The 23,591-nt window shown below is 32.6% G+C and overlaps 2 protein-coding genes across 2 annotated transcripts in view; both read left to right on the plus strand.

The window, feature by feature from the left end:
• Positions 1–23,591, plus strand: part of Ndufaf2 (NADH:ubiquinone oxidoreductase complex assembly factor 2) — a 161,017-nt gene that overhangs the window by 768 nt on the left and 136,658 nt on the right. The window lies entirely within an intron of this gene.
• Positions 1–23,591, plus strand: part of LOC113192401 (uncharacterized) — a 77,846-nt gene that overhangs the window by 676 nt on the left and 53,579 nt on the right. The gene's annotated exons all lie outside the window — the stretch shown is intronic.

Consider the following 23,591-nt stretch of genomic DNA (forward strand, 5'->3'; position numbering starts at 1 on the left):
TTTGCGTCCTAAAACCTCAGTTTAAGAAGCCTGCCTCTAAGAGTGTCCTTTCTGTGCAGGATTCATGCCAAGTAGTGAATCAAGTGGTCTGGGGTGTTAGGAAGCGTCCCTTTCCGGTGAAATCACACCTTATATCAGTCCTCAAAACCTCTTATGTGTTCTGTCACCTCGATGCTTAAGATCTCAGGTTTTGGGTGAAAGAAGTTGGATTAAAATCTCCCCTCTGACTCCTAATGACTTAGGGATCACAGGCAAAATAGTTGTCTTCCCACCTCTCAGTATTCCTGTTTGAAAGTTAAATAGTAACAACAGTAATAATGAAAAGCACAAAGACCTTTTCAAAATTGTGTTTCACTTATTTCCCGCACACATTAATTGTATTTTACGATTTTCATTCAAATTTGTTTTGCCTAGCCTTCTCCTGTGACTTAATATCTTAGACTTGTTTTCCTAATGAGCTTTTTTAAACTGTCAGGGCAAAAAATATGATGCTTTCAGCTTCCTGTCCCCAGACAACCATTGATCTAATTTCTAAAACTATAGTTTGCATTTTCTAGAATTTTATGTAAATGGAAGTATACAGCATGTTTTATTTTTTACCCTCGGTTTTTCACTCAGCATATTGATTTTGAGATTCATCCACGTGTTGGTATTTACCAAAAGCTTATCCCTTTTATTGCTAATATTCCACTGTATGGCTATGCCATAATTTGTTCATAATTTGTTATGAACAGATGAATACCTGTTAATAGATGTTTGGATTGTTTACAGTTTGGGGCTATTAGAAATAAATTATGAACGTCCATAAATGTCTATTAATAGACATATGCTTTAATTTCTCTTGATTAAATATCTTGAAGTGGAATGGCAGGTAAACTTATAGATGTATGTTAAAAAGTGATGGTACCATTTTGCATCGCCACCAGAATGTACTAGAGTTGCAGTTTTTCCACATCAACACTAGCTATGGTTACTAATTTTAGTCATTCTAGTTGGTTCATAGTAATATCTCATTTTTTTCTAGTGTTCTTTTTGCTATTTAAAATTTTTTACTTTCCAATTAAATACAGTGAAATTGACTTTTTAAATTGGTGTGCAGTTCTATATACTTGAACACAATGAAATTTTAACCACACAATGGAATATTATTCAGCAATTAAAAGAAATGAGCTATTATGCTACAAAAAGACATGGAGAAAAACATTGCTAAATATTACTAAATGCATGCTACTAAGTGAAAAAAATCAATCTAAAAAGTTTATGTGCTGTAAGGTAATATAAAGGTTATGTACTGTAAGATTAATGTAAGGGGATCACAGTCAGCATACAGAACTCCTTTCTTTCCCTCAGTTACTCCTTCATGCTAATATTCTGTTATGATTTTTTTCCCCATTCCAAACTATGGCAAACACCACAGTTCTCTGTCATTTTGATTTTTTCTTAGTTCTCTGTCATTTTGATTTTTTCTTTTTGAAAATGTTGCACATATAGACTCATAACCTGTTGTAACCTTTTGAAACTGGTTTCTTCCATACAATGTAATGCCTTTGAGATTCATTGCATGTATCTGTAGTTTGTTCCTTTTTATGTTGACTAGTGTTCCTTGTTATGAATGTACCACAGTTTGTACATTTACCTGTTGAAAGATGTTTGGGCTACTTCTAGGTTTGGGTACTTAAGAGTAGAACTGCTGGATAGGAAAGGCAGCAGAATACAACAGACACTAGTATGGCAATATGTAAATCAATGGAAGTGTAACTGATGTGATTCTGCAATCTGTATACGGGGTAAAAATGGGAGTTCATAACCCACTTGAATCAAAGTGTGAAATATGATATATCAAGAACTATGTAATGTTTTTAACAACCAACAATAAAAATAAATAAATAAATAAATAATAGAACATTGGGGCTGGGAAAAAAAAGAGTAGAACTGCAAGAAACATTCATATGTGAGTTTTATATGAACATAAGTTTTCATTTCCTATGAGTATATACCCCAGTAGTGTGAGTGCTAGATCGTAGCAACTTCAGCTTGCTCTTTAAAATGTGAATAATAATATTTACCTAGCATCACAAGATATTTTTGTTACTCACAAGAAACAAGAAAGAACATTAAGAGAATTAAATATAATGTCAAAATCCATTTGAGTTAATTTTTGGAGGACTTTTACTTGGTGGTTCTTTGATTTCTTTTTCATATAACTTGTATTTGTTAGTGTAGACATTATGCAAATATTTTGTTACATTTATTGTGAAGTGTATTATATTGTGTGGTTACTATAAATGTGCTTCTAAAAGTAAATTTCCGGTTTCTTATTGCTTGTATGTAGAAATACAATTAATTTTTTTAATGTTAATCAGCCATATTGCAGTGTATTTTATGTTCTGCCTAGCCTTTTGCAGATTTGGGCATTATGTCAACTGCTGTTAGAGACAGTTCTGGTTTTTCCTTTTCCAACTTGTTTGCCTTCTATTTCCTTTCCCTTCCTGGTTGCACTGGATTGGACCTTCAGTATAATATTGAATAAAAGTGGTAAGAGTAAATATTTTTGCCTTATTTCCCATCTTAGGAAGAAAGCACTTTTGGTTTTTTATTATTAAGTATAAAGTTACTTCTAATTTTTTTCAGATGCCTGTTCTAAGATTAACAAAGGTCCTTACTATTTGTAGTTTGCTGAGAGGTTTCTTTTTTTTTTCTTCATGAATGAAGCTTGAAATTTATCCAATGCTCATTTGCTTTTTTTTGTATCTATTAAGATAATAATAATTTATACAATATAATATGAATTATTTTTAAAAGTCAATATAATATGAATTATATTGACTTTTAAAAATTAATTGACTTTATTTTTTAGAGCAGTTTCAGAATAATTGATTGAAACTACTCAGATACTCCCATTCCTCTTCTTCAGCAGTTTCTCCTTGTATGGATATCTTGCTTTAGTATTTCCTCCCACTTCCCTCCCTCCCTTTCACTTAACTCCCTAGTGACCTTTTCACTGTCTTTTCACTGTCTCTCTGGTTTGCCTTTTCCAGGATGTTATATAGTTTGAGTCACACAGCACATAACCTTTTTAGATTGGATTTTTTTCACTTAGTAGTATGCATATAGTAATACTTAGTAGTGTTTTTCTTCATGTTTTTTTGTATCATAATAGCTCATTTGTTTTTATTGCTGAATAATATTCCATTGTGTGGTGAAGCCATTGTTTGTGTATTAATTTACTTATTGAAGGATATCTTGCTTGCTTCCAATTTTTGGCAGTTATGAATAAAGCTATTAAAAATCATGTACAGGTTTTTTGTTGTTGTTGTTGTTTTTTTTTTTTTTTTTTTTTGCCTGAACCTAAGGTTTGAACTCACTCATTTGACATTGTTGAATATTTTGAATGTTACATTTGTGGAATAAACTCCATTTGGTCATAATGTATTATCTTTTTTTGTTATTATTGCATTTGGTGTCCTGACACTTTGTTGAAGAATTCTGAGTTTTTTATCCTTGAGGATCTTGATGTCTTCTTGTAATGTCTTTTTCTGGATTTGTTATTAGGGTTATGCTGGTCTCATAGAGTGAGTTGGATTGTGTTCCCTTCTCTTGAATTTTCTGGTAGAGTTTGGGAGAATTTGTATTGTTTCTTAATTGGCATAAATCACCTAAGAAGCCATTATGTCTTAGATGGCTTTTTTTGTTTGAAGCTTTTAAACTACAAATTCAATAACTTTAACTGATATAATAAGACTTCTTAGGCTATCTATTTTGTCTTGGATGAACTTTGGTAATTTTTGCTGTTACTAATAGTAAGTTAGTACTAATCAATTAAGTATTATCTAGATATTAGGACTATTATCTAGACGATTATAACTAGATAAATATTTATGAGTTATGACAGCTATTCATATTCTGGTCATGGAAATATTTTTATAAGAATTTTATAGAATTACTACTAGTAATTGCAAGGGGAAAAGTTATATCTGTACATGTTTTGGACATTCTAAAAATGTGATTTTGGGGTCAAATGATGTCCATTCATCTTTCACTGTATTATAGTCAAAATTGTTCTCCAGTGTTCTTACCTCTCCTGAATTCCTGGTTGTGAGAAAATCAGGCCTTTGTTGATGATGTAGAAGAACTTAATCTCCAGTATGCTGCTGCCTAGTATATCTGAGTGCCTACGTTCTTAATCATTAAAACTGGAAACACAGACATGTTATGGCCCATAAATACTACTAGGCATTTCCTAAGCATTCCACTATGAATTCAGGCAAAATCCCTGTTTTTTTTAAACAATAAATATTTCCAAAATGAGTCATTTAACTCTATTTCCTTGATACAAAAGGTGATTATTAAGAAATCTTGAATTTTCTTTGCATTGCATAAATTTTTGAGCATTTAATACCATTAATGCAAAAGAATATTTAAGAATTCTTTTAGGAGCTGGGGCTGTAGCTCAGTGTAGAGTTCTTGCCTAGAACAGGTGAGGCACTGGGTTCTATCCTCAGCACCACATAAAAAATAAATAAATAAACTAAATTTATAAAAAAAAATGTTTTTTGAAAGAATTCTTTTAAAAATTACTTTTTCTTTTTATTCATTTAGTATGGTATTAGTCATCAAAGAGCTATATTTTTCACATAAAGTTTTATTTGATGAGAACAGATAGGTAACTCAAATCTGTTAAATATTATTTAGTCATATGAATTTAAGTTTGGAACTGATTGTTGACATTTTTACCATTTAAAAATATATCAGCATTTCAAGATAAATAGATTATGAACATAACATGTTGATATCTGTAATAAAAAGTTGCTAATCAACATTTTTGTTGAATTTTATTCTATGATAGATTATATTCTAAAAGATTCCTCAAATAAATTGACTTTAAAATACCTTTGTTATTACATCCTTCTTATTTATATCTGAGTTTTATCTATTGGATTGCATTCATCTCATGTTTCAAAAGGTAGCTCTCTTCTAAGATAACTTCTTATATTTATGTACTTGGTATAGCTAGGTCATCTTTGAACCTTATTTTCTCATTTTCATCCCTTTGCACATTGATTAAATGTTTACATGCAGTTAAAACTACCAGCCTAATTTTAACCAAAGAACTTTTTGAATTGTAAATTTGCTAGTGGACATAGTGAATGTCCAAATTTGAGAGATGAAAATACTGGCTTAGAGCATTTTGTTTGTTTCTGCACACCACCACACTGAAGAGAAATGGTTGAAAATCTCGTGTCCAAATGGGATAGTTCTTATGATGTAAATTCATAGAAATTGTATCTCTAATTGTTACCTCTTGACTGTTGAAGAGATTTATCCCATAAAGAAAAGATTTAAAATGAGCTTTGAGTATTTGAAAGATCCTTATGTAGAAAAGGATTAGACTCATCTAACCCTTTAACTCAGAACATGAATCAGAGGGTTGATGGTTAGCTCTCTTTGAGAAACAATCTTCAGCCTTTTAGAACTATGCTAGAAAAAGAGTAGGGAGCTCTGTGTTTAATTCTAACTGGGAGAATTTAGGGAGATAAATAGCTGGAAGCATTTGATCATCATTTTGGGGGATAAATAAGATTTCAGCAAAAGTGATAAAAGAGGACTTAGCGTTAGAAAGACATAAGAAATGCCACATAGATTGGAAGGTAGTTCCATGTGGACTGACTGTAGTGTAGAACAAGAAAAAGCTTTACTATGGGAATAGAGATGGTCAGATTATCAAAGGCCTTGAATAATATAGGCTTGAAGTTTACACTTCATTCTGTCATTAGTAAGTAGCCAGTGACATGGTTAGAGCTATTAGAGAAATGACTCTGGAGGTACTGTGTAAGATGAGCTAAAAGGGAGAGGAAGAGAACCGAGATGTGCCAGCATTGCTATATTTACCATGATCCTTGAAAGAGATCCCATTGGACTACAGTAATGCTATTGGAAAGAAAAAATAATAACATTAAGGAAAAAAGATAATAACATTAAAAAATAATTGACATTGGGGCTGAGGCTGTGGCTTAGCGGTAGAGCACTTGCCTAGCATGTGCGAGGCGCTGGGTTCGATCCTCAGCACCACATGGAAATAAATAAATAAAGGTATAAAAAAGTCACATCAATCTTTAAAAAAATAATTGAATGTGGGCTCTTATGAGTTGCATCTAGCCCATTACTTTTCATAATTCTCAGCTTCAGTTGGTGTAACATCCTACAGGTTGTTCACATTAGTAAGAACCAGGACTTCCTGTGGGAGCACTGGTGACATTTCCAAATTACTTGGACTTGACCCTTACCATTTGTGCCTTGCTTTCAGTCCTGTTGCTCTAAGCTTGGTGTTTTTTGGGGGAACGTTTTTGGAAAACCCAGATAGATTCTTTGCAGACTGGCCTATCTGCCCATGCTGATCCACGGACCATTCAGCACTGTGGAGTTTGTTTTTCATCCCACCCTATACCATTCATTAATTTTTTCATGTGACAAATATTTATTGAGCATCACTCTAAATGCATACATGTTCTATGAATTTCAGACATATTGGCCTTATTTTCAGACCTTTTGGTGGAACTTTTATCTGTTTTCTTACATAGCTATAACCCTTCCTTTATAGTCTTTAATAATTTCAAAGGATTTGAGGAAATTGAGGTAAATATGAATCAATGGCTATTTAATCAGAAGTTTGAATATTTGATTTATAATATAAATTAATTAAATACACATTTTTCTCTCCATTTCATTCTCAACTTCCTATAACCTCCAGTTTTTTAAAATAACTTATGAATTAATGGTAGTTACCATTCATTGAGTAATGATTATTTCATATCTTTACAACAACAATGCAACGAGGTATCATTATCCCTATTTTAAGCATGAGATGATAGTGTCATTTCTGAATATGTGAGTTTCATATACACGTGCCTGAGAATAAAGTAGGTTCTGAAAAAGCAGCTGTTCAATGAATCAAGATAATTATGGACCCAGAATTATAAAAATGCTAATAAAATAAAATGTTAAAAGACCACAGGAAATGATTAAGTAGTTTTACAAAATTTTAAAACAGATAATTAAGGTCTACTGTGATAAATGAGCCAAAATTTTCTTCAAGGATTAAAGCATTTTTATTTTTATTTTTTATTAAAAATAACTATCTTTCCATGGTCATCATTCTTCTATGTGGTTCAGGTTTGGACTTGCCTTAGTCAAGTCCATATTTAGTCTAAATTTAGTTTCATTAACATCATCAAACTTATGAAGACACTCAGTGTTATTTTTCTTTTTAAGATGTATGTATCATTATCTAATCATTCAAAACCTGTATCAGCCACTATTGTAATTAATTATAAAGTGCTTTGTTTTAGATGGTGTCACCTCAACCTATTTGCAGTTAGAATTTAACATGTGTAAATTGTAATGAATTATAGTTAACAATCAGAAAAATTCAACTGGTCAGAATTAGAAATCAGATGTTTTGCTTTAATAGATAATCGGAATATGGTGATAGAGCTTTCTTGATTGTGGTATCTGCTCTAACATTTGGTAATACTGAAGATATTTCAATTTTTCCAGCAGATGGCAGCATTGTACCAAAATTATAGCTTGACATTATTTTTCCTTTAAACTGAAGGAGTGATGTTTTTTAAAAAAATAATTGGATCTAGTTTTTTACTCCAAATAAACCCTGCATTACTATTTTACAAATTGACTTTTATGACAAAGATTTTAAAGTGACAATATGGATTATCCTTATATATACTGTACAGTTATCCTTGTACAGTGATGTAAGTGGCAACTGTATTTTGAAGACTTGACTAAAACATTTAAAATCATGTATATAATGTTTAACAGTAAGTAATATTCTGTCCTGAGTCTATTAAGAGATTACATAATGTAATCATAACCATTGACATCAAATTGGTAGAACTTCTTAAAGGGTTTTATGATTGTAACCAAAACATTTTTGTTTGAAATATTTTCTTGAAAAAAAATTGTAAAGTTTTTATATAGGCCATTGTTTTAGGGTTGTCTGAATGTTGAGTTTTTAATTTTCTGATCTTCATTTTGAATTTTAATTTTTTATGTTTTCCTCAAGATTATTTCTCAATTGCCTTCTGAATGACCTTAGTTATGTGTGAATGTAATTACTTGATTGTATTTTGGTGTAGGGGAGAAAACATTATTTCCCCAGTAGTGTATGATTGCATTCCTATCATATATAAACAGAACCACATCATACTTTCAACCAGAGAAAAACAGGAGGATGAAATATATTCACAGTCATACATGTATGTCAGTCCTTTATGCTGGCTTTAAAATGAATTTAATGAACTTTAATTTCAAATTCTGAATTTCCTGCCAGGGAAATACATGATCTTTAAACAGAAATGGAAACTAATAATGGATGATTGACTAAGCTGTGTTATCTCTCTTCTTATGTGAGGCTAAAAATATTTCAGTTACTAGTCCTATTTTGTGTTAAGGATGTTTCATAATTACTTTATATTAAGAATAGTAATGTCAATAATGGCAAAATTAGTACTTATTAAATAATGTGCATTAAGCACATTTTCTGGCATTTGTTAGGACTCATTATATTTGTGGAAAAATTATAATAAATGAAGAAAATTAATGGATCTACTGTTGATTTGTCAAGGTCATTCTGTGGTAAAACTCAATTTGTATTATATTTATACAGAACCCAGTGTTTTGTTATTGTAAATCAGATGAAATCTCATTTTTCATATCCCTCTCAATTTTCAAATAACTACTGAGTTTATCACTTCATTTTTGTTGCTATTTGAAGGCTTTCTAAGTTACTTTGCAATAATTACCAAATGAGTTGACATAGTTGCTTTTTAGAGTTCACAATTTATTGAGGTTTGGTAGATAAATATCTTCAGAACTATGTGTCAGTCTTCACTAGTTGATTATTAGAATAAGTTTCCATTTTTTTTACAAAAATAATGTGGGAATGTATATGGTTTTTAAAAAAAGTTAGTTCTTATAAACCAAAAAGACTTTTTCTTTGCTTTTATCTTTGTTGTTTCCAGGTGACTGGTGCCTCCATCTTGTGGTCCAAATGATAAATTACACCCTTTGCTAGAGATTCTAATTAAGCTTTTTTGCACTTTAGATGAATATATGATATAAATTATTTATTTCCTAACCCCTCCCCCAGTACTGGGGATTGGACCCAGGGGTGCCTTACCATAGTTACATCCTCAGCTCTTTTTATATTTTATTTTGAAACAGGGTCTTGCTGAATTGTTGAGGCTTGTCTCTGACTTGCTCTTGCCTCAGCCTTCCAGATAGCTGAGATTACAAGTGTGCATGAACTTATTTTCTGTATTATTTATTAAAAATGTAACTTTGATGGGTTTGGTGGCACACATACCTGTAAGTTCAGTGGCTTGGGAGGCTGAGGCAGGAGAATCAAGACTTGAAAGCTGACCTCAGCAATTTGGTGGAGCCCTAAGCAACTTAGTGAGTCTATCTCTAAATTTAAAAAATGTGTGTATGTGTGTATGTTGCGGGAGTGGGGGTGATGGGGATGTGGCTCAATGGGTAAGGGCCCCTAGGTTCAATTCCTAGTACCAAAAAACAAACACAAAGGTAACTGATTAAACATATATCATATATCTACATTACTATTTTACAAATTGACTTTTATGACAAAGATTTTAAAGTGACAATATGGATTATCCTTATAGATACTGTACAGTTATCCTTGTACAGTGATGTAAGCTCTGGGGCTTTGCACTGAAAATCATCTCTTTATTACATAATTTTTATCTTTCTCTTTTCATTGCTCCTCAAGGAAAATATAAAATGCTTAAAAGGACCTCTTAAAGTGGCCATTTAAAGATAGTGTTATTTGTGTACACACACACATATATAAAGAATTATTGGGGTAATAATGGTGGTGGTGGTGGTGGTGGTGGTGGTATGTGTGTGTATGAGAGAGAGAGAGAGTGAGTTAAAAGCGCCTCTTAAAGTGAGCCATTTAAGGATAGTGTTATGTATACACACACACACACACACACACACACAAAGAATTATTGTGGTAACGATAGTGGTGGGGTGTGTGTGAGAGAGAAAGAGGGAGGGAGGGAGGGAGAGAAATTTGATTAGCTCTTTGTTTTGAAAAATGAAACCTAAAATCTTAGAGAAGTTTACTCTATATTTGTAACTATAAGCTAATTATGAGATTGAGAATGAATTAAGTATTTATTTCCTCACAAATTTATTGAAATTTCAAAATAAAAAGTATATATTGTTTACAATGTTTAATGTGATGTTGTGATATAGGTATGTACTGTGGAGTGAGTAAAGCAAGCTGATTATCATGTCAATCACCACACCTAATTATCGTGTGTATGTTTGTATGATGAATAAATACAGATTTTTTTTTACATAGGTCTTCTGACAAAATTAGGACAACACATTATGACATCCTTTGTTTCATATTTGTCTTTGAGTAAGATTAAGAAAAATGTCCAATTTTACAAAATTTGAAAGCATTACCAAATTTTTCTAAGGATTTTTATTAATCTTTATTCATTATCCTTTTATGTTCTAATCCTTATTGGTGTATCTTGACCACCAATTAGCAATTTTAAAAAAACATGCATTGGAGAAAAGATAGCCTCTTCAACAAATGGTGATGGGAAAACTGGAAATCCATATGAAACAAAATGAAATTAAACCCCTATTTCTCACCATGCACAAAACTCAACTCAAAATGGATCAAGGATTTAGGAATACAACCAGATACCCTGTGTCTAATAGAAGAAAAAGTAGGCCCTAATCTCCATCATGTGGGATTAGACCCCAACTTCCTTAATAAGACTCCTTTGGTGCAAGAATTAAAATCAAGAATCAATAAATAGGATGGACTCAAACTAAAAAGTTTCTTCTCAGCAAAAGAAACAATCTGTGAGGTGAATAGAGAGCCTACATCTTGGGAGCAAATCTTTACCCTCACACATCAGATAGAGCTCTAATCTCTAGGATATATAAAGAACTCAAAAAGCTAAACACCAAAAAAAAAAAAAACCAAAAAACAAAAAACAAAATACACAATCAATAAATGGGCCAAGGACCTGAACAGACACTCCTCAGAAGAGGATATACAATCAGTCAACAAATATATGAAAAAATGTTCATCATCACTAGCAATTAGAGAAATGCAAAGCAAAACCACTTTTTGACTTAAGATTTCATTTCATTCCAGTCAGAATGGCAGCTATTATGAATAAAAACAACAATAAGTGTTGGTGAGGATGTGGGGAAAAGGGTACACTCATATACTACTGGTAGGACTGCAAATTGATGCAGCCAATATGGAAAGCAGTTGGAGATTGCTTGGAAAATTTGGAATGGAACCACCATTTGACCCAGCTGCCCCTCTCCTCGGTCTATACCCAAAGGACTTAAAAACAGCATACTACAGGGACACAGCTACCTAATGTTTATAGCAGCACAATTCACAGTAGGTAAATTGTGGAACCAACCTAGATGCCCTTCAATAGATAAATGGGTTAAAAAAATGTGCATATATACACAATGGAATATTACTCAGCAGTAAAAGAGAAAAATATCATGGCATTTTCAGGTAAATGCTAAGAGAAGTTAGCCAATCCCAGATAACCAAATACCGAATGTTTTCTTTGAAATAAGGAGGCTGATTCATAGTGGGATAGGGAGAGGGAGCATGGGAGGAATAGACGAACTCTTGATAGGGCAGAGGGGTTGGAGGGAAAGGGAGGGAGCATGGGGTTAGGAATGGTGGTAGAATGTGATGATCATTATTATCCAAAGTGTATGTATGAGTTGGTGTACATTAGTAAGTTGGAGAGATTGACTAATAAAGAGATTGCCTTGAAAGGAGTTAGGAATTCTGATTGACTAAAGGATCAAATATGGATTAATATTAAAAGTGACATAGTTTAAGTATTTTTATTTATGTTTAGACTATTGCTTTCCCAGAATCTCTGGGCTTAAATACCTCTGCAACTTGCCTTCCTCTCACTGGCAAGAATTTTGATATTCTAGTCAGCCTATTTATTTTATTCTTCATCTAGAATTCACCATTCCCTAATGTTTTTTGTACCATATGCCATGAAAATGCAAGTGATTGCCTTTGTAGCTGAGTCCTTCATTTTTTATTCTTTTGGACAACGTCTGTATTGCAGCAGGTGATCAACAAAACTTGTTCATCCATTTGAAATTTTTTTTTGTATGCCTGATGTGTGCCAGGCACGGTTTTAGGTTCTAATATATTTAAGATATGTTAGAAAACACAATACTAAAAAAATCCATCCCCTCATTAAACTTACATTGTAGAGGCAGTCATATAATTTTAAAAAATACAGAAAAAAGAACAAGTAAATTATATAATTGTTACAGTGTGGTAAGTGCTAAAAGAAAAGAAAAAGTCCAAGTCAAGTGATCAGAAGTGCTGGAGATATGGAATGGGTTGAGATTTTAAATTGGATAGTTAGGGGTTCTTTATTGAGAATGTAATATTTGAACAAAGACTTGAAGGAAGTGAAAAAGTTAGCCAAGTGGATATCTGCATCAAGAGCACATGATTCAGAGAATAGCAGTATAAATTAGCTTTTACTCTGAGTAAAATGGAATTTATTTCAGAGTGCTGAGAAGTAACATAATTTATGATTTTGAAAGAATTGCTTTAGTGTTTTTTTTTTGTGTGTGTGTGTGGGGGAGGGTAGGTACCTGGAATTGAACTCGGGCACTTGACCATTGAGCCACATCCCCAGCCCTATTTTGTATTTTATTTAGAGACAAGGTCTCACTGAGTTGCTTAGTGCCTCACTTTTTGCTGACACTGGCTTTGAACTCACAATCCTCCTGTCTCAGCCTCCCAAACTGCTAGGATTATAGGCATGTGCAGTAGCACCTGGCATTTTTTTTTTTTTTTAAATTGAGAATAGACTTTAGGGGTTAGAGATTGAAGCAGGAAGTTAATTTAAAAGGCTTTTCTTTTGATTGGTTTAATTCTTCAATATAATATAAGACTTATAGAAAGGTCATAAGAATAATATAAAGAGTTTTCACATACTTTCCCCAGATACCCTGCTGCTATTTTACCATATTTGGTTCATTTATCTTTCTTTCAATTAAAAATTAACAAGTAAAACTCAAAGGTAACATGATGTCTTGATATAGAAACATTGTGGAATGGCTAAATCAAGCTAACATGTATATTACCTCACATAATCATCTCTCTCTAGTCTTTTTTTTTTCTTTTCGTTTCTTTTCTTTTTTCTTTTCGTTTCTTTTCTTTTTTCTTTTGGTAGTGAGAATACGTCAAAACCCTCTTAGCAGTTTTCAAGTACACAGTACATTGTTATTAACCACAGGCTCCATGTTGTAGAATGGAACTCTTAAATTTTGTCCATCCTATCAAAGGATGTTTGTATCCTTTAACCAACATCTTTCTAATCCCCAATACCCTCACCCGACACACATTCACGTCAGCCCCTTGTGAACAACTTTCTTCTATTTGTCTATGAAGACAAATTTTCATTTTTATATTCCACAGACAAATAAAATCATATGGTATTCAGTGTGCCTGAATATTTTTTACATTTAACATATGTTCTCCAGATTTGTTTCTGTTGTCTCAAATAACAGAATTTTCTCCCCCTTCTAAGGTTGAATAAAACATACTGTATTTTCTTTGTTGATTGTCTATTGATGGACACTTTAGTTGATCCCATATAATTGTGAATAATATTGTAGCAAAGATGGGAGTGTTAGTGTTATAACTTAGCTTTGCATTACTACAGCAAAATACCTGACACAGGCCCCTTAAAATTTAAGAGAGGTTTATTTTGGCTTATCTTTATGGAGTTTAAAGTCCAAGGTTGGGTGGCCTCAGTAGTTTGAGCCCCTGTTGAGGGTAGTCCATCATGTTGTGAGCTTGTTTCAAAGCAAATGCTCACATCTTAAGGCCAAAAGCAAGAAAGAGAGGGAGAGTACCAGCAAGGTTCCCCAAGCCCTTTCAAGGGGATATGCCCAGTGACTTAAGGAACTTTCACTAGGCCCTACCTCTGAAAAATCCATAGCACCTCCCAGTACTGCCACCCTGAAGATCAAGCTATTATAAGTGGACCTTTGGGGGACACTGAACCAAACTGTAGCAGCAGTTTGATAGACAGCAATTCAGTTGCCTTTGCATATACTTATAGTGGAGTTGCTAGATCATATGTTGGGTCATCATCATCATTATATTCCCATCAACAGTGTATAAGACTTCCTTTTACACCATATCCTAGCCAACACTTGTTATCTTTTGTCTTGGATAATAGTCAACAGGTGTGGGGTGATATCTTATTTGGTTTTAATTTGCATTTTCTTGATAATTAGCGATGCTGAGCATCTTTTCATAAACCTGTTGGCCATCTGTAAGTCTTATCAGAAATTTCTGTTTGGGTTATTTGCCCATTTTAAAATTTGATTATTTATTTTCTTATTTATTGAATTGTCTGATTCCTTATGTATTTTTCATCTTAAGTCCTTATCAGATATAAGGTTTATACATATTTTTTACAAATATTTTCTTCTATAGTTTATACATTTAAGGTGTTTACAACTGTGCAGAAACTATTTAGTTTTATGTGATCTCACATGCTTATTTTTACTTTTATTGCTTGTGTTTTTTGTCATGTCCAGGGAATTATTGCCAAAATTATGGCCAATGCAAGAAGCTTTTCTCCAGTTTTCTTTTTGGAGTTTTCTGGATTCAGATCTTACATTTACTCTTTAATATATTCAAATATGGTATGCTGTGATTTTAATGTGTTCCCCAAAAAGCATGTAGGAAACTTAGTGCAGCTATATTAGAAGGTGGGGGCCTAATGAGTGATGTTGATATCATGAGGCTCCAACCTCATGAATAAATTAATGCTGGTTATAAAAGTATTCTCTTTCTTGCTTTTGATATGAGCATTTGCTTTAAAACAAACTCACAATGTGATGGAGTACCTTCAACAGGGGCTCAAACGATGAGGCTACCCAACTTTGGACTTGAAACTCTCTCTCTTTCCCCTTCTCCCTTTATTTATTCTTTTATATGCTTGTGCTCTTTTGACCTTTCACATTCCACTGTGGGTTGACACAGCAAGAAGGCCCTTGCCAGATGCAAGCTTCTTGACTCTGGACTTTCCATCCTCCAGAACTATAAGAAATAAATCTCTGAATTTTATAACTCTCCCCACTGAGTATGATGTTGGCTATTGGTTTGTCATAGAGAACCTTTATTTTATTAGGGTAAATTATTTCTATACCTGATTTTTTTTAGGATTTTTAATCATGAAGTATGTTGAATTTTACTGAATGCTTTTTCTGCCTCTTTTGAAATGATAATATGATTTTTGATCTTCATTTTGTTGATATGATGTGTTTATTGATTTGAGTATGTTGAAGCATCCTTGTTTTCCCAGGGCAAAATTCCACTAGATCATAATTTATAATCTTTTCAATATACTATACGATTTTGTTGCTAGTATTTTGTTAAGGAATTTTGCATCTGTGTTTATTAAGAATATGAGTCTATGGTTTCCTTTTTTGTTGTCCTTGTTTGGGTTTTGGTATCAGGGTAATGCTGGCCCTATAGAATGATTTGGGAAAGATTCCCTCTCTTTCAATTTTTTGGAATGTTTGAGATTTGGTATTAATTTACCTTTAAAGGTTTAATAAAATTTGACAGTGAATTTAATATATTTTGTTATGTAATTTTATTTTATATAATAAAATATATGAAATGATTATTATTAATTGATAAAATTCAACAGTAAAGTCTTCTGGTCCTGGGCTTCTCTTTGTTGGGAGACTTTGTAAATTAGTGATTTAATCTCTTTGTACGTTAACATTCTGTTGAGGTTTTGTGTATTCATGGTTCAACTTCAGTAGGTTATTTATGCCCAGAAATTTATCCATACCCTCTTTATTTTCCAGTTTGTTGACATACAGTTGTTCATAATAGTCCTTAGGAGCCTTTTTATTTCTGTAGTATCAGTTGTAATGTGTCCTTTTTCACTTCTGATTTTATTTATTTGGATGTTCTCTCTTTTTTTCTTGGTTAGTTCAGCTAAAGGTTTATCAATTTTGGTTAGTATTTGAAAAACCAGCTCTTCATTTCATCCATGTTTTGAATTGTTTTCTAAATCTATATTTCATTGATTTTTGCTCAATATTTGCTTTCTTCCCTTCTACTAATTCGAAGTTTGGTTTGTTCTTGCTTTTCTAGTTTCTTGAGTTTCATCATTAGGTTATTTGAAATCCTTTTTTGTTTTTAATGTATATGCTTATTAATGTACCTTTTAGTATTGCTTTTGTTGTATGTACTCCATAGAGTTTGATAATGTTGTATTTCCACTTTAATTTTTTTTAGAAAATTTTAAATATACTTTTTTGCTGGTTTCAGTAACCCATTGTTTTTTCAAGGGTGTATTTCTTAATTGCCATGTATTTGTACAATTTCTGAAGTTATTTTTGTTACTGATTTCTAGTTTTATTTTATTGTGGTCACAGAAGATGCATACTGTGATGTTGATTTTTTTTTTTTTTTTTTTTTTTTAATTTCTTGAGACCTGGTTTGTGGCCTAACATGGTCTGTCCTGGGGCATGTCCTGTGTCCTGACTGAGAACATGTATTCTGCAGTTTTTAAATGAAATGATCTGCAAAACATAAAAATAAAAGCATCCACAATAAGGATGAGATGTCAATATAGTTTAACTGGAGAATTTCTCAAATCATAAGATCCCAAAGTTCAGTGTGATGCTAAGGATCAAACCCAGTGCCTCACACATGCTAGGCATGTGCTCTGCCACTGAGCTACAGCCCCAGCCCTGTTATAGTTTTTTATGATCCCTGTTCAATGCTGGTCAAAGAGTAGACTTTTTATTCCTATTCATTTTTCTGGGACGTTTTTCCGTTTTTTGTTTTGTTTTGTTTTGTTTGGAATGTCCTTGTTTTAATGCATACCTGTAATCCTAGTGATTCAGAAGGCTGGAAAATCACAAGTTCAAGGCCAACCTCAGCAATTTAGCAAGGCCCTAGGCCACTTAGTGAGACCCTATCTCAAAATTTAAAATTTTAAAAACGGAATGGGAATGTAGCTCAGTGGTAAAGTGTCACCAGGTTCTAACATAGAATGAAAAAAAAAATTTATTGGGATTTGTGCCTACTTTTCTGTGAGCAGATAATTTGAAGTTTGTTTTCTAGTTATGTGGAGGGCATAGTTTATGTAGTTTCATTTGTTTTTCTTATATGTATGTAGGTATGTATAATTTACTTTTTGGAGGATCTTGTGTTGGAGATTTCAGTTCATGTTACCACCATTATTTAGGCATTCTGTTTTTATTTTGAAATTAGATGTAAGTGAAAGAGAGAATTTAAGGATCATCTTAAGGATTTTTATCTAAGCCATTGCAAGGATAGACTTATATCAACAAGGCAAGGCAGGATTAGAGAGGTAAGGTCAGGCTGGTCTTCAGCCTTGAGTTATATTTGAGATTTCTGTTAGACATCTAAGTAGAGATACTCAGAAGCCATTAGATAAATGAGCCTGGAGTTTAGAAGAGAAATCTGACTCTGAAATATAAACTTATGAATTGTCGACAACTAGCTAGTATTTAAAATCATGGAACCAGATGAGATCACCTAGAATCAGTCTAGAAACGAGAACAACCAAGCCCTAAACACTGGAATATTTCTGCATTAAGTGGTTGGAATATGAGGAAAAAACAGCAAGGAATACTAAGGAATATAATCCTTGAAGTAGGAAGGAAAACTAGGAACGTCAGATGCCAAATTAAATGTTCTTAAGAAGAGAGGGAACTTTGTCAAATGCTACTGATTGTTCAAGTAAAATGAGCGTTTATAATTAAGAATTGATTTAGCACATGGAAGTCGTTGATGACATTGACAATAACATATTGTTAAATTATAAGTAGTGATACAATACTGATAGTAGTGAGGCAGTTAGTTGTCAGTTTGGAGCCCTTGGCATATAAACAGAATGAAGGTGGCACAAGCAGACTGGTCTCTGGCTTCCACTGGTTTTAAAAGAATTGCTGTTTTGATGAAATTTTGTATATTGGTTTTCCATATAATATATTTTTTGGAATTGATAGTTAAAGGGATCTGCACCTAAGTAAATAAAAACACTAAATGTTTTTAAACTAATATCAAAGAGCTTTTCAAGGAAGACATCATTAAGTATAACTTTATTATGAAATATAACTTTTTCTTTAATTTTATTAAGTGGAAAGTTTTGTTTTAATACAGCTTCTATGTAATGCAAGAGACTTATTAAAATGGCTGTGATTAATTTAGCTTTTCAATGTAAAATCAGAGTTTTTCTGGCATTGGTGTGGCTTTAGACTCACTCATAAATTCTTTTAAGTTCTTCAAACTTATAAGCTAAAGTTCACATATTATAATTTTCTATTCTCAGTATTTATAATGGCGACAAACAAAGTAGATATTTAGTTAGCTTGTTAAATTGGAGAAAGTGGACACCACCAGGCTATACTGACTTATTAATTTCATTTCCTTCCTTGCAGTGTTTTGCTTTCCTCTCTCTGAAACAAAAGAGTAGAGAGCAAAATCATCCCTTTGAGGGTATAAAAACGCTTAAGATTTCACTTTAAGCCTAAAAGACTTCCTCGTCATTCTACCTCTAAAATTTAGTTTTCTTTTCCCCCTTATTTCAGAGCTTTCTATTTCTGTATTTGAAATGAATCTACATTTAGTGACTGCTCCCAGCAATTTTTTTTTCTTCAAAGAATCAGATATTCTCTTGTATGTCTGTATGGTATCTAAGGAGGCAGATGATATAATGGAAGAAAAGCAAGCAGTTCTCAGAACTAGAACCAGCTTCTATCATTTTCATTCATCTCTTTAATACACAGTTATCAAACATCTTCTATGTTCCAGATATTTACTAAATCATGTGTGTATATGTATGTGTTTATAAGTAGATGCTTTTTTTAGAGGTGCCATTTTAAAAAAATATTTTTTAGTTGTCAGTAGGTCATTTATTTATTTATTTGCAATGCTGAGTGTGGAACCCAGGGTCTCACACATGCCAGCAAGTATCTACCATTGAGCCATAACTCCAGTCCTAGAGATGCTATTTTTATAATTTTGTTGTTGTTGTTAGACCATTATAGTTACACATAGGAGCTGAGTTCATCCTGACAAAATCACATGCATGGATACTGATCCACTCCATTTCAGTCCCTATTCTTCCGTCTCTCCTCACCCGAAAATTATTTTTCTCTAGAAACTGATATCTAGTTTATAATTAGATATTAATTACTTTAGTTAAACGAGCAAATCATAAATAAAAATAATATACATATAGGCATTTTAAAATTAAAAATACTTTCCGACAAACATTGGAGATTAATATAATTGTCATTGAAGGTCAAAAGGAAAATTATGAGCCACTGAAAAGGTGTTAAATGTAAAAGTAGGGTATTCAAATTTTATGTACACTTTAAAACAACCAATTTTTATTAAAACTGGAACACATGCAAAATATTTAAAATTTATGCAAATATAAGAAATATACCTTTATTAACCATTTTCTTATGTAACTTTATTAATGATATGAATTATGGAATAACAGAAAACGAATAATATTTGGGACACATTATTAGTGTGGCATTCATTTCATATGTATTTTCTGAAGTGCTGTCTCCCTCAAGTCTTCTTTTGTTACTCAACCATCTATAACCAGGGACTAGTAGTTGCCGATAAGACAAACACACTGATCTCTAAATCCATTTTTTAGTAACGTACTATATATTTTTCCTTCATGACTTACACAGATATTCACACCCTTTTGAATCTTAGCTTCACTTGCTTGATCTTTTTTTTATACCTTTATTGTATTTATTTTTTATAATGTGGTGCTGAGTATGGAACCCAGTGCCTCACACATGCCAGGCAAGCACACTTACCACTGAGCCACAACCACAGCCCCTTGCTTGATCTTTTGTTTACTACATTAGAGCATTGCCTTGGCATTTGTAATTTTCCATAGAGCAAATTTTTTAAAAAAAATCTAGCATGATTTTTATTAAAATGATTTGTAATTTCAATGTGTTTTACTCTAATTTTATTATTTCAGGAACCATATAAGAGGAATAACTTCTAATATTCTATATAGCACAGTAGGATGATTATGTTGATATCAATTAACTGTATATTTCAGAATAGCTTGTAGAAGGGATTTTTAGTGTTCCCATCGAAAAGAAAAGAATATTTGAGTTGATGGATATGCTAATTAGCCTAATTCAATGATTACACACTTTATATATGTATTGAAATGTCACACTGTAACCCATAAAATATTTAAAAAGAAATTATGTAATCAGTTTGAAGAAGAAAAATAAAACATTAAGCCATTTAAATTTTAAACTTGTGTGTCACTGTCTGTGTATATAACTTTAAGACACTATTATTTCTTGCCAGGTGTGAATTATCAATGCAAGTTTTTTTTTCTTTAATTGAATTTTTTTCTTCATGCACTATAGTTATATATAAGGATGGGATTTGTTGTTACATATTTATACATGCACACAATATAATAATAATATAATATAATAATAATATAATTTGGCCATTATCATTCCTCATCCCTTCCCCCCATCTTCCCCTCCTTCCACTCCTTGGTAATCCCTTTCCTCTACTATTCTCCCTTTGAGTTTTAGAAGATCCATCCAACCTTTCTTTTCTTTTTTCCTATCTTCCATATAGAAGAGAAAACGTATGACCCTTGACCACCTCTTATTTCAGAGCTTTCTATTTCTTTATTTGAAATGAACCTACATTTAGTGACTGCTCCCAGCAATTTTTTTTTCTTCAAAGAATCAGACATTCTCTTGTATGCCTGTATGGTATCTAGGGAGGCAGATGATATAATAGAAGAAAAGCAAGCTTCTCAGAACTAGAACCAGCTTCTATCATTTTCATTCATCTCTTTAATTTATTTCACTTAACATAATAGTCTCTAGTTCCATCATTTTCTTGCAAATGCCATAGAGAAAAATGTATATATATGTGTGTGTACATATATATGTGTATATATACATATATATATATATATACATACACATATGTATATGCATACACACACACACACACACACATATATATATTATATCACATTTTCTTTATCCATTCATCTGTTGATGGACACCTAGACTGGCTCCATATTTGGGCTATTGTGAATTGTGGTGCTATAATATAAATATGGATATGCTTGTAGCACTATGGTAAGATGACTTTAATTCGTTAGGATAAATATCAAGGAGTAGTATGGCTGGATCATACGGTGGTTCCATGCCTAGTCTTTTGAGGAACCTCCATACTGATTTCCATCATGGTTATACTAATTTACAGTCCTACCAACAGTGTAAAAATGTTCCTTTTTCTCCACATCCTCTCTAGCATTTATTATTATTTGTATTCTTTATAATTCCCATTCTGACTGACATGAGATGAATTTTCAGTGTAATTTTTTCATTTGCATTTCCCTAATTGCTAATGATGGTGAGCACTTTTTCATGTATTTGTTGGCCATTTGCATTTCTTCTTTTGAGATGAATATGTTTAGTTCTTTTGCCTAATTATTAATTGAGTTATTCGATGTAGCTTAAAATTTACTCATAATAGAAGTCTGCTGCTTTCCCCACATTTTTTTTTAAATTTGGGTACTGGGGATTGAGCTCAGTGCTACTTGACCACTGAGCCACATCCCCAGCACTATTTTGTATTTTATTTAGAGACAGGGTCTCACTGAGTTGCTTAGTGCCTCGACATTGGTAAGGCTGGCTTTGAACTCACGATTGATTGTCCTATTTCAGCCTCCCAAGCTTCCCACATTTTAAAAAAATATTTATTTTTTAATTGGAGTTGGACACAATACTTTTATTTTATTTTTTATTTTTATGTGGTGCCAAGGATTGAACCCAGGGCCTTGCACATGCGAGGTGAGCACTCTACTGATGAGCCACAACCCCAGCCTGCTGCCCACGTTTTTTACTGGTGCATTTTAAATTTAAAATATTACCTATTTGATATTTTGGTGCAAAGTTTTTGAGCTAAATGTTATATTTATCCTCTACCAGAAAAATGAATAGCAAAGATTTTTGTACCATTCTGTAGATTCTTTTTTCACATCCTAATTGGTTACTTTGCTGTGTAGAAGTTTTAAATTTGATACTGTCCCATTTATTAATTCTTGGCATTATTTCCTAAGCTTTAGGGGTCCTATTGAGAAAGTCATCACCTGTTCCTAAAAAGCTGCAGTGCTGACTATGTTTTATTCTAGGAATAATGCAGGTCCTTTTGAATGGGTTCTTTTATCTAATTTCAGATGAGGCAACTGAGACCTGGAGTTATTGTGGCTAACTCAAATCTCCTGAAACCTCATAATATATTTTCCCAGGATAGTGTAACAAAAATTAAAAATTCGATGTTTGAGTCTTACACTCCTTCCAGTGTGAAAGATTTTGTGATTCAACTTTAATGTCTGTTTATCCTTTCTGCAAAAATCCCATTTTTCTCTCCTTCCACTTATATTTCACAAAGTCACCAGTAGGTGTTACCTTTCTCTTGGTGTCTTTTCCTATAACACAACCCAGCTGTATAAAATTCCTTACCTAACTTTGAAAAGTCCTTTGTTTTTTGGCCTACTTTATTAAGATTTTTTTCATTATAGAAGACCTGTTATGTTTAGATATTTATGGTTTAAAATCTCCAGTATTTGAGGATACTGTAACAACTTATGTTTTCTGTATATTATGAAGTGTAAAGTCCCTTACCATCATAGAGGAAGTGGAGTTACAGGCTTTTTTGAGGCTTTTTGTTTGTACATTCAAACCCAGGAGGACCAATGAGATTGAGTGGAAATAATGGCATGTTTCCCCAGATAGGTAAGGGGCATAAAAGACCTCACATTCTTGCTATTAGATATTAATGTGGGCTAATAAATTTTGTTGTTGTAAGCATTGTGCTTTGTATCTCCAGCTCTGGTAAGGTAGCTTTTAAAATGCAAATATCCCCATGCAGGAATAAAGTCATCTTAGTCTGGATTGCTTTAGTCATTAGGAATAACAATGTCTAATTAGATAAAAGAATAGTTAAGATTAGGAATTGTTTTAGAAGGTTAAGAATAGAGGAAATCTCCCTTACTTGTGAAGTTTACTTATCTCTGTGAAGTGGGAGACTTTAAGTACCTGAGGAATGAGCCATAAAAATGGAGAGTCTTTTGGGAAAGGAAATAGAATAATCACAGGTATATTTGCAGTTTTCTTCAAAGTCCTGATAGTCTGTCCCTGAAAATCACATTGCTGTTTGACAGATATAATCTTCTATATGTCCTTGTAGAATCTTACACAATGCCCTTCTACTTTATTCCCACCCGGCCTTATGTGAATTTCTCAGTCCAGACTATGCTGGTTCTCCTGTTTTTCAGCTCATTGTTGTGTATTCTTGATACTTCTTGTTTAATAAGTGGCGAGAAAGAAAAGAAGATGTGTTAAGGAATATACCACCTTAA

Source organism: Urocitellus parryii, chromosome 1 (assembly GCF_045843805.1).
Source record: "Urocitellus parryii isolate mUroPar1 chromosome 1, mUroPar1.hap1, whole genome shotgun sequence".
Classification (NCBI taxonomy): domain Eukaryota; kingdom Metazoa; phylum Chordata; class Mammalia; order Rodentia; family Sciuridae; genus Urocitellus; species Urocitellus parryii.